A 12,042-nucleotide genomic window follows, 5' to 3' on the forward strand; every position below is an offset into this window, starting at 1 on the left:
TCACGACGTTTCGGCCACAACGCAAGCAGCCGTCCTCAGGTGAAGAACAGGTCTGTCGGAAAGACAGCGTCATTCAGACGCTGTCTTTCCGTTGTGGCCAAAACGTCGTGAGAATTATTTTATTATGTTTATTTTTATGATTTTATTATTTCCATTCTACGTGACTTTACCAAAACAACCATGAAGATGAATCCCTGCAGTCACGAAAGCTTTAAATCGAAATTGGGCCGACCGGTTCGTAGTGCAGCGCGCCAACTAACCACTACACAACCACTCCCCCACACAAACACAGCGCTGGAGCATGTACCATCCCAATAATGTTGCATACAACACGCTTAAATCTTCAGTCCAGCAAATACGACGCTCGGTATCGTATGCATCCCACACACGAAACGGCTAACACCAAAACACCCCCACAGCGCACAGAACGGTATTTCATTTTCACCGATTTTTTTTCTGGTGGAATTCCCAAAAGGGATTGCAGATGCTGTTTTCCACACGCGTTGACGTAGAATTGCCAACGAGAATTTAGGTCGGCAAATTCACCGCCCGAAAGGCTTCGGCTTTATTGCTGCGTGAAGCAACGTTATGGGCCCCGCAATGTATCCACACGTACCCTCCCGAGATTCGCTGGACATGTGAAATCATGGAAGCTCTATTGTGAGCCACCTTAGTTTATCAGCATATTGCAGTTTGGGGTGCTTTTCTGACCCGCAATATGTGTTGTATTTAACAGCATTATCAAAATATATTACCGACGCTACAACCCACGAATGCCTTTTTGCAAACATTCTAAACACATGTTTAGAGGTGATAGGGTGGCCAAGAGACGTGTAGCAATGCACGTGTCAGCCCTACCTATCAGCACCACCAGTCCCGTAGCATAGGGGTGGCTGAATGGGGCTAGCCCCCCTCCCCCCCTAATTAGGGCTCTGCCACCCTCCTCGATGCTTTCATACTAAAGTCATATTGGGCTGTGACGTGGCCCAGTGATTGCACGTTCGTATGTATGTACGAATGTATGATGAACTTCTTTCGCACCATACATAGCCAACCGCGCGAATCGGAGGTGTGGGGGAAGGACAACAAACTAAACACAACAACAACAACAACAAACTAAACACAACAACAACAAACTAAACACAACGACAACAAACTAAACACAACGACAAGCAGTTATTTTGGCCCAAGTCGGCCATTGTGTGTCGGGATCAAGGTCCATATTTGCCAAATGTTGTAAATTACTGACAAATCGCTTCATTGGGAAATGTAAGGCCGGCCCTCCTGGAGAGAAAAAAACTGCCGTGGGAATCAGTGAGGTTTTACTTGGAAGAAAACATTGTAAGCGCAGGAATAATTTCGATTTAAAGCTTTCGTGACTGCAGGGATTCATCTTCTTGGTTCTTTCGGTAAAGTCACGTAGAAGGGAAGTAATAAAATCATAAAAATAAAACATAATAATTCGCGCGGTTGGCGATTATTATGTTTTATTTTTATTATTTTATTACTTCCCTTCTACGTGACTTTACCGAAAGGACCAAGAAGACGCAGGAATAATATTTATAATACAAACTGCTAAATGAACGCTCGACGAAAGCAGATCACGTCGTTACGTATTCTGTTGAGCGTTGTCTTTGAAGTTTGATTAATACTGACTGGACATGCCCCCGCCCCCGCCCTTCTTTAAACACACTCACAATGCAAGATCGCGCATCACTGAGAATCTCAAGTTCACATCCTGGGCTCCCGTCCGCGTTAAACCCACGTTCACCGTAACTGCTGTTGCAGAGGAGGGCTTCCCCGTACGGAGGCAATGCCTCAATCTGCACAGGCGATGCAGAGAGAGCAACTCTCGAATAATTCTCATTTGGTCGGGACGAGAAAAGTGAAGGGAGTTGTGGGAGATGGGGAGGTGAGCGGGAATCGGTATGTATTGGTGCTGCACGAGAGGCATTCATTGGCCAGCTCTAACAGTCAAGCTAAAAAAACATTGAGAGATTTTGTTTTTTATTTGTGTTATTCTTTTTATTTGAAGCTTTCGTGACTGCAGGAATCCATACTCTTTGGTTCGTTCGGTAAAGTCACGTGGGTAAAAAAAAAAATAGATCACGACGTTTCGATCGCAACAACAAGCGACCGTCTTCAGGTGAAGATTATTATATTTTCTACCTACCTGACTTTACCAAAATAACCAAAGAGTATTGTTTTTAATTTCAAAGCAACGCGAGCCCCCCGTTTACACATCACCGACCACAGAGGAAGAAGGAGGGGTGGGGGGGGTGGCAGAAATCCCGCAAAGCAACCCCCCCCCCCCCAACCCGATATCGACACCGGCTGGGCTTGGTGGAGTGGGCCGGATTGGGTTCACTGCCTCACCCAGCTGGGCAGTCTCGAGAAGAGAAGTGAATGTTTATATGGGGGTGGTGAGATGTTAATTACGGGAGGTCGTGGGTTCAATCCCAAGTCTGACGCCTGGAGTTTGCATATCTCTCTCGCCGTGATCGCGTAGATTTTTCTCCGCGTCCTCCGGTTTTCCTCTCCACATTTAGAATCGACATCACGCGTTCAGAGTATTTGGCTGCTATAAATTTCCACGTCATAAGCCACTTCGTTGACCTGTCATTTGTGGCCAGGTTGCTTCTGGAAAAGAGCTGTATAGCTCAGTGGACCTCACCTAGGAAACATATAAATAGTTTCGTTTTTTAGCTTAGTAATGGAGAAGATGGGAAGGAGGGTACGAGGGGTGGGGGAAGGAAAACTGTAAGGAAAGGGGAAAATGGAAAGGCACGTAATTAAATAATAATGTACACGCGACGTGTGAGCCTGTGAACTTACGTCCCTCATTCAGAGATATGTTAGCAACGAAAAACAACACAAAGACAAGTCTCAATGTAAAGTATCGTGGTGATCTCTGCGTTCGTGTGTCCGCACAGTTGGCACAGCAGGGGGTACAGCTGGTGCATCTTGCCAGTCATCTCAGTCATGTCACCACCTGGGATCTATACCGTGACCTCCTCCTGCCTGCAGCGAGCCTTCGACACTTCACGTGGCCTCAAAGTGCACCTGGCCTGGCACCAGGCGCCGTGGTGACGCCAAAGTACTGACCGCCCTGAATATCTCCTACTTTTAAGTAGGAATCAGCTGATGTGATGCAAGTGGAATACGCCCGCTGGTTTGTAATGAAATCAATTCTGTAAAACATGAATTTCAAGACAGCACCATGCTGTTCTTACAGACATGACAAGAAAACGGCTAATGTTCTCGAATGTAAATACGTCGGCTGCAAATAGCCGGAGATGCTGCACTTAAGCGTCTGACTCATTGCGCGTTCATGTTGCTTGACCTTTCTGGAAAGAATTATGTTTCGGTGGAGCGTGAGAGTGCATATGTGAGCAGAGCGCGTGGATGTCGTCTGGATTGAGAGCACTGCCAGACGGGGCTACTTTGCACTCAATTACCACCCTTTTAAAAATATTTTTTTAAGAAAACGGTTGGAAACACGATAGAAAAAAGATCACGGTGTATTCAATAATGCGTGCTCTCCAACGCGCGTTTTGTCTTCACCAAGCGATAATAACGGCATCACTTGCGCTAGGAGCGGTACGTCCGCGATGTGACCCTTTTCTGTAGGGCAATTCCAAAATAGCGACGAACGATTCTTTCTACTGCAATTCAGTTCATATTGGATCATCTTTACGAGAGTTACCGCGCTCTCTGCCGCTACAGACGGGCAGATCAAATGCATTAACGACTTCGAGCTGACTTGGACAGCGTTACAAATCAATGCTGTGCGCAGAGGTTTCGAATCACGTGACAGACTTGGGATTGAAACCTCGAATAGGTTTGTGATCGAATAAATATGCACACAAACTATAAGACAAATATACAGTATGTAAACCAATCACAATCAGCAGTGAACAGCTGGTATTAATTTCAAACTAGGAAGCACACAATTAACAATGATTATTATTGATTTCCCAGCATCATGCACTTGAGCAACCACATGGATGAAACCAACAAGAGTCGGGGGGGGGGGGGTGACTGGCTAGGTGAGGTGATGCGTGCCGTAATCCACTGAGGAGGAGGTAGGATTGGTGATTCACTCGCATCGGAGTGATTCCACATCCCTCCTCCCCTCCCCCCGCACTCAATAATCACATGATAAGACAAACTGTAACAATTCGATTCTAGAATCATTTCTATTTGTCTCATTGTTCATGTCTTCTTCTTGGTTCTTTCGGTAAAGTCACGTAGAATGGAAGTAATAAAATAATAAAATAAAACATAATAAAATAATTCTCACGACGTTTCGGCCACAACGCAAGCAGCCGTCCTCAGGTGAAGAACAGGTCTGTTGGGAAGACAGCGCTGTCACGAAAGCTTTAAATCGAAATTTGTTCAAGTCTTGTTTGTATTGTTTTTCATTTGCTTTGTCCCAATTGCACACTGCTGGCTAATCAATGAACCTAAATTAATGGGTCTCCACTCGAGGAAGCTCTAAAACAAAAATCCATCGAGAGCGTATTTTGCCTACTCTTCCACGCTGGCCAGACATTGCGGAAAGAGTGGGAGTACCCACCGCACATGATCTGCCAATGCACTGTGGAGTACCCATTGATATCCCTGGGCGAATAGAGGCAGTGTTTTTTTGTTTGTTAATGCCCCTTGTTTACCTGCCACGCCGCGAGAATTAACCCAGTGACATCTGGATTGCGAGTCAAATGTGCTCACCATCACACCATGGCAGCAGCGCACTTGCACATTCATTGCAAATAGTCAATTATTATACATATAAATAGGACACCGCGGTGGCGAGATGTTAACTCCCTCGCCTGGTGTGCAGGAGGTTGTGGGTTCGATCCCGACCCTGACGCCTGCTGTATATTTGGTGTTTACATGCTCTCCACGTGGTCGCATATATTTTTCGCCAGGTCCTCCGGTTTTCCCCTCCACATTTTAAAACACGCATTCAGAGTATTTGGCTGCTATAAATGTCCAGGCAATAAACCACTTCGTTGAGCTATTATTTCTGGCCTAGTCGCTTCTGAATCAGAGCTAAGCAGCTCAGTGGGCCTTAGCTGGTAAAATAACAATAGCAGAGCGAGTGTAAGAATTGACACCATAGGTGATCAAAATTATGTGTGCGTAAAATACCCACACTCCTGGAAATCAAGATGCCCGTACAAATTGCTGATCCATTTGTGCAGAATTTGTATGCTCTCAATCACAAAACCCTCAATGGCAAATGGCCAAACTCCCCAAGCAGCTAACGAAAGAAAAGGTTGTGGTTCTCAGACGGGCTTTCATTCATCAGCAATTTAAAAAGTGTCCTCTTCGACTTAAGTCAGAGTGAGCTTTTGTTTGGTACCACATCGAGACAAGTTGATATCACATTTCATGATGATATTCTACTCTGGGTTGTTTGCTTTTCAAATGGCGACGGTGAATCTCAACGAAGGCAGGTGCAGTTTTTGTTTTTTACATTTGTTCTAGTAATTAAAAGCAGGTGCAGTTGTTAATTTGTATTATAACTGTTGTGATAGACAAATTAAACATTTCGGGCCAATTTTCACGTTCATTATTTTTGCCATCTGACGCCGCCACAGAGCCCTGCGCTTGTCAATGCCACCAGCACTGACCCGTTGCATTGGACGGCGCAACGTTGTACTCAACCGCAGCAACGACTGGGGCGGCTGCAGCGATCAATCTGTCGAACCCTCTGCAAACTACTCACTCGTGAGGAGACTTAACCGACTTAACTGCTCCTAGCGTGGTCTTCCCGGCAAGTTGTTGCACCGAGATATTTCTTCCCGTAAACTTTTGCCACGCACTACCGCGGCAAATCTCGAGAGTTCATGCGAGACAGAGTCCCGCCTGGTCTCTTGTTTTCTTTTATTTCGCCGCATCTAACGTTGTAATAAGCGGTCTCTTGAAAATCTCGACACTATGCAGAAGCATGAATCGCACGGCAGGAAACTATTGCGCCCCAAACACTCCAGCGTTGAGACAATGTTGGAGCTCTCCACCAAAAGCTCCAAAAATGATGTTTGAACCGAGGCCGTCAAGTCACGATTAAACCCAAGCCCCGCAGGTATTGTCATGGTTTTACTGACTTTAAAAAATATATTCGGCCTCACTCAGCTCTAAGAACTGAATGTAGGTGGCGTTGAGCAACCTTTCCTCGTAGGGCATGAAAGCGAGCCCTCCAGTGTTGGGTAAGAAGGGTCTGCTTACGCGTGCCCCGTCTACAGATAGAGTTGCGTGCTCTCATCTGTCAGGTAGTCCTCTGGCCTGATGTGATGCTGTTCTGGCTAAATAAGGTCAGGCAGAATGCCTTTTCACCTCATGAAACGAGTTATAACAGACAATGTCTTCAAGTGGGTGATTAAAATGTACTGTTTCAATGCTCGATTAATAAAAAAATAAGTGCTGCTCCGCTGCCTTGTAACGATTGACATGCAGATAGATTCCTGTAAACAGCTCCTCAACAAAATGTTGACCTTTCGGAAAACATCCAACAGGCATTTGACACTTTCGACTGATCGAGAGAAATGCCAGAGTGGTTAAATACAACAAACATCATCTTCTGGTCAATGCAGTCAACCCCAGTTTAAAATCAATCAGCAGGGGCAAAAGCAGTGAAAGATCATTTACACAGCGAGTGACAGTGTAAGGGATCTGGAGTGATCAATGCTGCTCCCCATGTCTTGAGTGTCTTCTCAATGATCACCAACGACGCGTCAGCACATTTACAGATTGCGCGAGCGCATTCAATATACGTGTTCATTTCACGAGAATCTGCTTATATCCCCCGAAAGATGTATGGTGGCACGAAGACATATGTTTGCGCAAAGCATTCCAGAGATTGGTACCAGAAAGATGTGGCACTACTTGACCATATTGGCACAAGACGGAGGAAAGTGGAAACAAATGATGAAATGTGCAGCGGACACCCTACAGGCTATCTGCCCAGGGATCGTGATGACGATGATGAAGCATTCCACATCATCAGAGAGTGAAACCGCGCTCCACCTCGTTGCTGGAAAGAGGCCTCCTGGCAAGGTGAGCCCGGCGCCACGACTAGATCTGACGAACGGCTCGGACGACCGACCAGACCGGTGCCTTGACGGGGGCCGATCGATGTCCGCCGTTCGCCCGCGTCGACAGAGACAGCAGCGGGAGGGGAGTCCTCCGTTCTCGCGACGTGGCCAAAAACAGACGGAGGTGTCTTCTGAGCGTACGACGCATCGGTGGCAGGGAGACCGCTCCTCGACAAGAGAACAGACGAACCATCCGACGCCAAGAAGCTGTTGCTGCGAGGCCTGCAGCCCGTAGAGCGAAACATCTCCAAGCCGGATTCGGGTAAGCCAGAGTAAGCCGGTGAAGGCTACCGACAAAAATAAATAAACCCAATAAACTCCGACCGGAACACCGTGCGCATGCTAATGAAGGCGCGTGTGCTAGACGGCACGAGCGTATGTGCGCGAGAAATCCTAAACCTGCAAACAAATCGTTTGGCGATGCTGTTACTGCTGCATTGGAAGCGGCACACAAGCAACAACGAAACATTCAACACGTGCGTCAAAATATCACCGCTGTAAAAGTAAAAACATATCTATAATAGGCGACGTTTCGAGACATGGCCTCGTCGGGCGATGCGCTCTATGGAAGAAGGGGCCATTGCTCGAAACGTCGCCTATGATGAATGTTTCCCTGTAAGGCAGTGCTACTGACGAATGTGTTTTTGTTCAATATATTTACAGATACTGTGCTCATCTGTGATGCCATGCGCATGAACACCGCTCTCGTCCACCGCTTTTCTAAGGCTCTGTCTCGTGCTCACTCTCTCTCTCTCTCCCACGTTTGACATTTATTCTACTTCTAATTTCTTTAAATTAACACTTGCCGCCCGTGGCAATCAGGCTATTGGGTCCCTCCACAACCTGAAAGGCTCCCCCACCAATGAGTCCGGCTTTGAGAGGTTATCCCGTATGTAAATAATAATCAGGCGGCCCTAGCAAGAATGATATTTCGCCGTGTCTGCCGACTTTTAATAGCAACACCCACCTATGCTTCCCACGCACGGTCGACACGGGCCTAATCCGAAGGTAATTTTACTGGGCTTAGCACCGAAGGCAATGCAAATACATTCGAAGAGGAGTCGTAGCTTTAAAAAACGTTCAACCACGGAGCTGGCTGGTGATCCCTGCTTACGACTGTAACAAGGCACTGAGTCAGCACAGTTGAAGTCTTGCATCCGAATCCTCGGCCGCTATCTAAAATTAGAAAAAATCCTTGAGCTGTGAACTGAATTTTCTGGTCTCAATCCACCACCTTTGTGAATATTGGCTTTGTACTCGATTCAATAAAACGCAGGCATATTGGCGCATTTACGACGTCGGCACTTGGAAAGACAGCTGCCTCTTCGGCGCAGCCTAAGGGCTCACCGTCTGGTGGGCTGTGCGAGGCGCGTTGGTGACGAATGTTATGCCTCATTCTGCGTCATTCTGCAATGCCCCAAGGTGGGATAGAAAACATGGAGAGATATATTCGTTTTATTCCGAGATAACACAATTGCGTCTGATAACACAATTGAGAAATTACCACTTCAAGTAAAGTAACCTCTTCACTGCTGTTCTCATCTCCCATGACGTGTTAGAATATACTGCTAGCCGTGCCCTTCTTCTCACAAACAATATGACAGGGCGCCACGGTGGCGAGATGTTAACTACCTCGCCTAGTATACAGGAGTCCATGGGTTCGATCCCGACCCTGACTTCTGTTTATTTGGAGTTTGCATGTTCCTCGTGGTTGATCCCTCTACATTTAGAAACACGCGTTTAGAGTATTTGGCTGCTGTACATTTCCACACGATAAGCCACTTCGTTGAGCCTATCATTTGTGGCCAGGTAGCTTCTGAAAAAGAGCTGTATCGCTCAGTGGGCCTTACCTGGTAAAATAAAAATAGCCTAGTTTTAGTTTATGTCACGTACCACATTTCCCATGCTCCCAAGCGTCCAGTACAAACCCCGTCTAATATTGATAAGCATTCTGACTCCCCCCGATGTCCCTTCTCTCGCAAGAGAAATAATTCCTCATCTCAGCATCATGGCAAATAGCCATTCATGGAAGATAACTCTCTATCCTCTGCTGCTTTCTGTCGTCTAGTTCTCACCTCTTCCTAATCTTAACTTCACACCTAAATCTCACTCCCACCTTGGGTTCCTTTTCTCTACTGAGAACTTGCAAAATCACCAACAATGAATATGAAAATTCCTGTAAATTTCCATCCTATCCCAAAACCTATTTTTTCTTGGTAAAGTCCTACAAATGGTCATATTGTCCCACCTCTTCAACCATCTCTCCCTCCAATGTCACCATGACATAGCACAATCTCATTTCTACCAAGGTCATTCTACAACAACTGCTCTCCTACATGTGGTCAATGACCTTTCTTCACACTGCGGCCTCAACGCTACTTTTATCACCAAGACCATTCCAACCTCCTTGAGCATCTCCATAACTAAGTATCTCTCTCCTGGATCAGCTATTACCTCCTAAACTTCCCAATCGGTAATTTTCAAATGAGGCCTATATTTATCTCAGAAATCTCAGTACTTTGGTGTACGATCAAGGTCCCTCTACTTTGCTCAATGTATCTCCTCCCACCAAGCAAAATCATCTCCTGCAGCTTGAACATCAACCTGACGACACCCAGGTCTACATTTCCATAGCGACCCAGCATCACTGTTGCCATTGATCCCAAGTTCTCATTCTCTTCCCACCTCTCTCAGCTCTGCCGGATGCCCCTCGTGCATCTGTACAATATATGTCATGTCTGCCAACCCGGTTTTTACTCATTTATTCCCTTCCACGACCACAGGCAGATGACTCTTTTTAACTGTAAAAAAGTGCGGATAATAAGAAAAAATGACTTGTGCTGCACCATGACTTGCAGTGAACAGGGTGATGGGATAAGAGAGGTTTGACTGCGACTGCGACTGCATCATACAATACCTACATAGATGTACCACACACACGACTATCACACTTGTTTTCACCCAGGAGTCTCAAATCTCTTTCAGGAGGGTCCTGCCAAGTTTTCAAAGTAGGGGCGATGTTGCGCCCCCCCCCCCCCCCCCCCCCCGTGTAATCCCAATTGAGTAATTGTCACCATTTTAAGATAAACAGTATGGCCAATATCAGTTACATTTACGCACCTCCAATTCGCACGGTTGGCTACGTACGGTGTGAAAGAAGTTCAACATGCATACGTATGGAGTTTTGTTATTTGTGGTTGCTTTGGAAACCAGATAACCGTGGAGGAAACCCACGCAGATACGAGGGCTAACATACAAACTCCACGCAGACAGGCGCCCAGGTCAGGAATCAAACCCAAACCCCCTTCTTGCTGTGAGGCACACGTGTTCACCACGACGCCGCCCTGCTGCCCATGACTACACGTCTTAAATCCAACTGCCTCGTTCATTGCATCACCCTCATTATGCTTCACCCTGCCACGACTGTGGAGCCGTCTAGAGGCACACGTGTACCAAGACTAAATTCATCTTCTTGGTTCTTTCGGTAAAGTCACGTAGAAGGGAAGTAATAAAATAATAATAATAAAACATAATAAAATAATTCTCACGACGTTTCGGCCACAACGCAAGCTTCTTCCCTTCCCTTCTACGTGACTTTACCGAAAGAACCAAGACGATGAATCCCTGCAGTCACGAAAGCTTTAAATCGAAATTCAAGACTAAATTGTGATTTTCACGTCCTCATTGGTCATCAAATGAATCCTCCAGGATCATAAATTCTGCTAACAACACATGAAGGCATCGTGGAGGCATAGGCCTCGAAGCCCTGTCGAACTAAATGGATATTTCATGAATATGGGTCGAAAAAAGAGCGCGATTTGACTTGGGACAGTAATAAATCAAACATAAGCAACAGCACGGAGACCAAGCATTACTCTTCAGGATCATGCAGGCATGAATGCTTAACTCTGCAGTTCGGCCAAAGTCAATCCATCACCTGCTTGAGTAATTATTCTGCCGAGGTCCCACAAAGGTCACCGAATAATCAAACTTGCTGCCAGTGCATCGCATGAACGCAGCAGCCGCTGTGCGCCGAGCGGGCAGAGTCGCGATAGAGGTCAACAAACATCACGGCGCAGCACAACTCTGATAGTGCGCTGTCTGTCTTTGAGTTGTACGCCTTTTGGCGTCATCTGGTCCAACACCAATGGAGACTAGGCTCTAAGAAAAGCTGTCTCGGGTGTGGACCAATCAGCTTCAAGGACAGTGCATATCATTATCATCATCAGAGATGTTTCTTTTTGTTTGCATTTTGACTGCTTGTGTTGTGGTTATTGCAAACATGATGCCTTGTATAAAGGTGTCAGTTTTTGTACCAGTTTAAAGGGTAAAAACCTATTACTATATTTTGCCACTGGTAAAGGAGGTCTCATAGTGTAAATGCTTAACCCGAGCTCTCAATACTCTGATAGTGCGCTGTTTTTGAGTTGTACGCCTTTTGGCGTCATCTGGTCCAACACCAGTGTAGACTAGGCTCTAAGAAAAGCTGTCTCGGGTGTGGACCAATCAACTTCAAGGACAGTACATATCATTATCATCATCAGAGTTGTTTCTTTTTCTTGGTTCTTTCGGTAAAGTCACGTAGAAGGGAAGTAATAAAGTAATAAAAATAAAACATAACAAAATAATTCTCACGACGTTTCGGCCACAACGCAAGCAGCCGTTTTCAGGTGGAGAACAGGTCTGTCGAGAAGGCCGAAACGTCGTGAGAATTATTTTGTTATGTTTTATTTCTATTACTTTATTACTTCCCTTCTACGTGACTTTACCGAAAGAACCAAGAAGATGAATCCCTGCAGTCACGAAAGCTTTAAATCGAAATTGTTAATTTTTGTTTGCATTTTGACTGCTTGTGTTGTGGTTATTGCAAACATGATGCCTTGTATAAATGTGTCAGTTTTTGTACCAGTTGAAAGGGTAAAAACCTATTACTATATCACGG

At 45.8% G+C, this 12,042-nt stretch overlaps 1 protein-coding gene across 13 annotated transcripts in view; it reads right to left on the reverse strand.

The window, feature by feature from the left end:
- LOC144931570 (janus kinase and microtubule-interacting protein 3-like) overlaps positions 1-12,042 on the reverse strand; it is a 264,070-nt gene that overhangs the window by 194,848 nt on the left and 57,180 nt on the right. The window lies entirely within an intron of this gene.

Source organism: Lampetra fluviatilis, chromosome 4 (assembly GCF_964198595.1).
Source record: "Lampetra fluviatilis chromosome 4, kcLamFluv1.1, whole genome shotgun sequence".
Lineage (NCBI taxonomy): Eukaryota > Metazoa > Chordata > Hyperoartia > Petromyzontiformes > Petromyzontidae > Lampetra > Lampetra fluviatilis.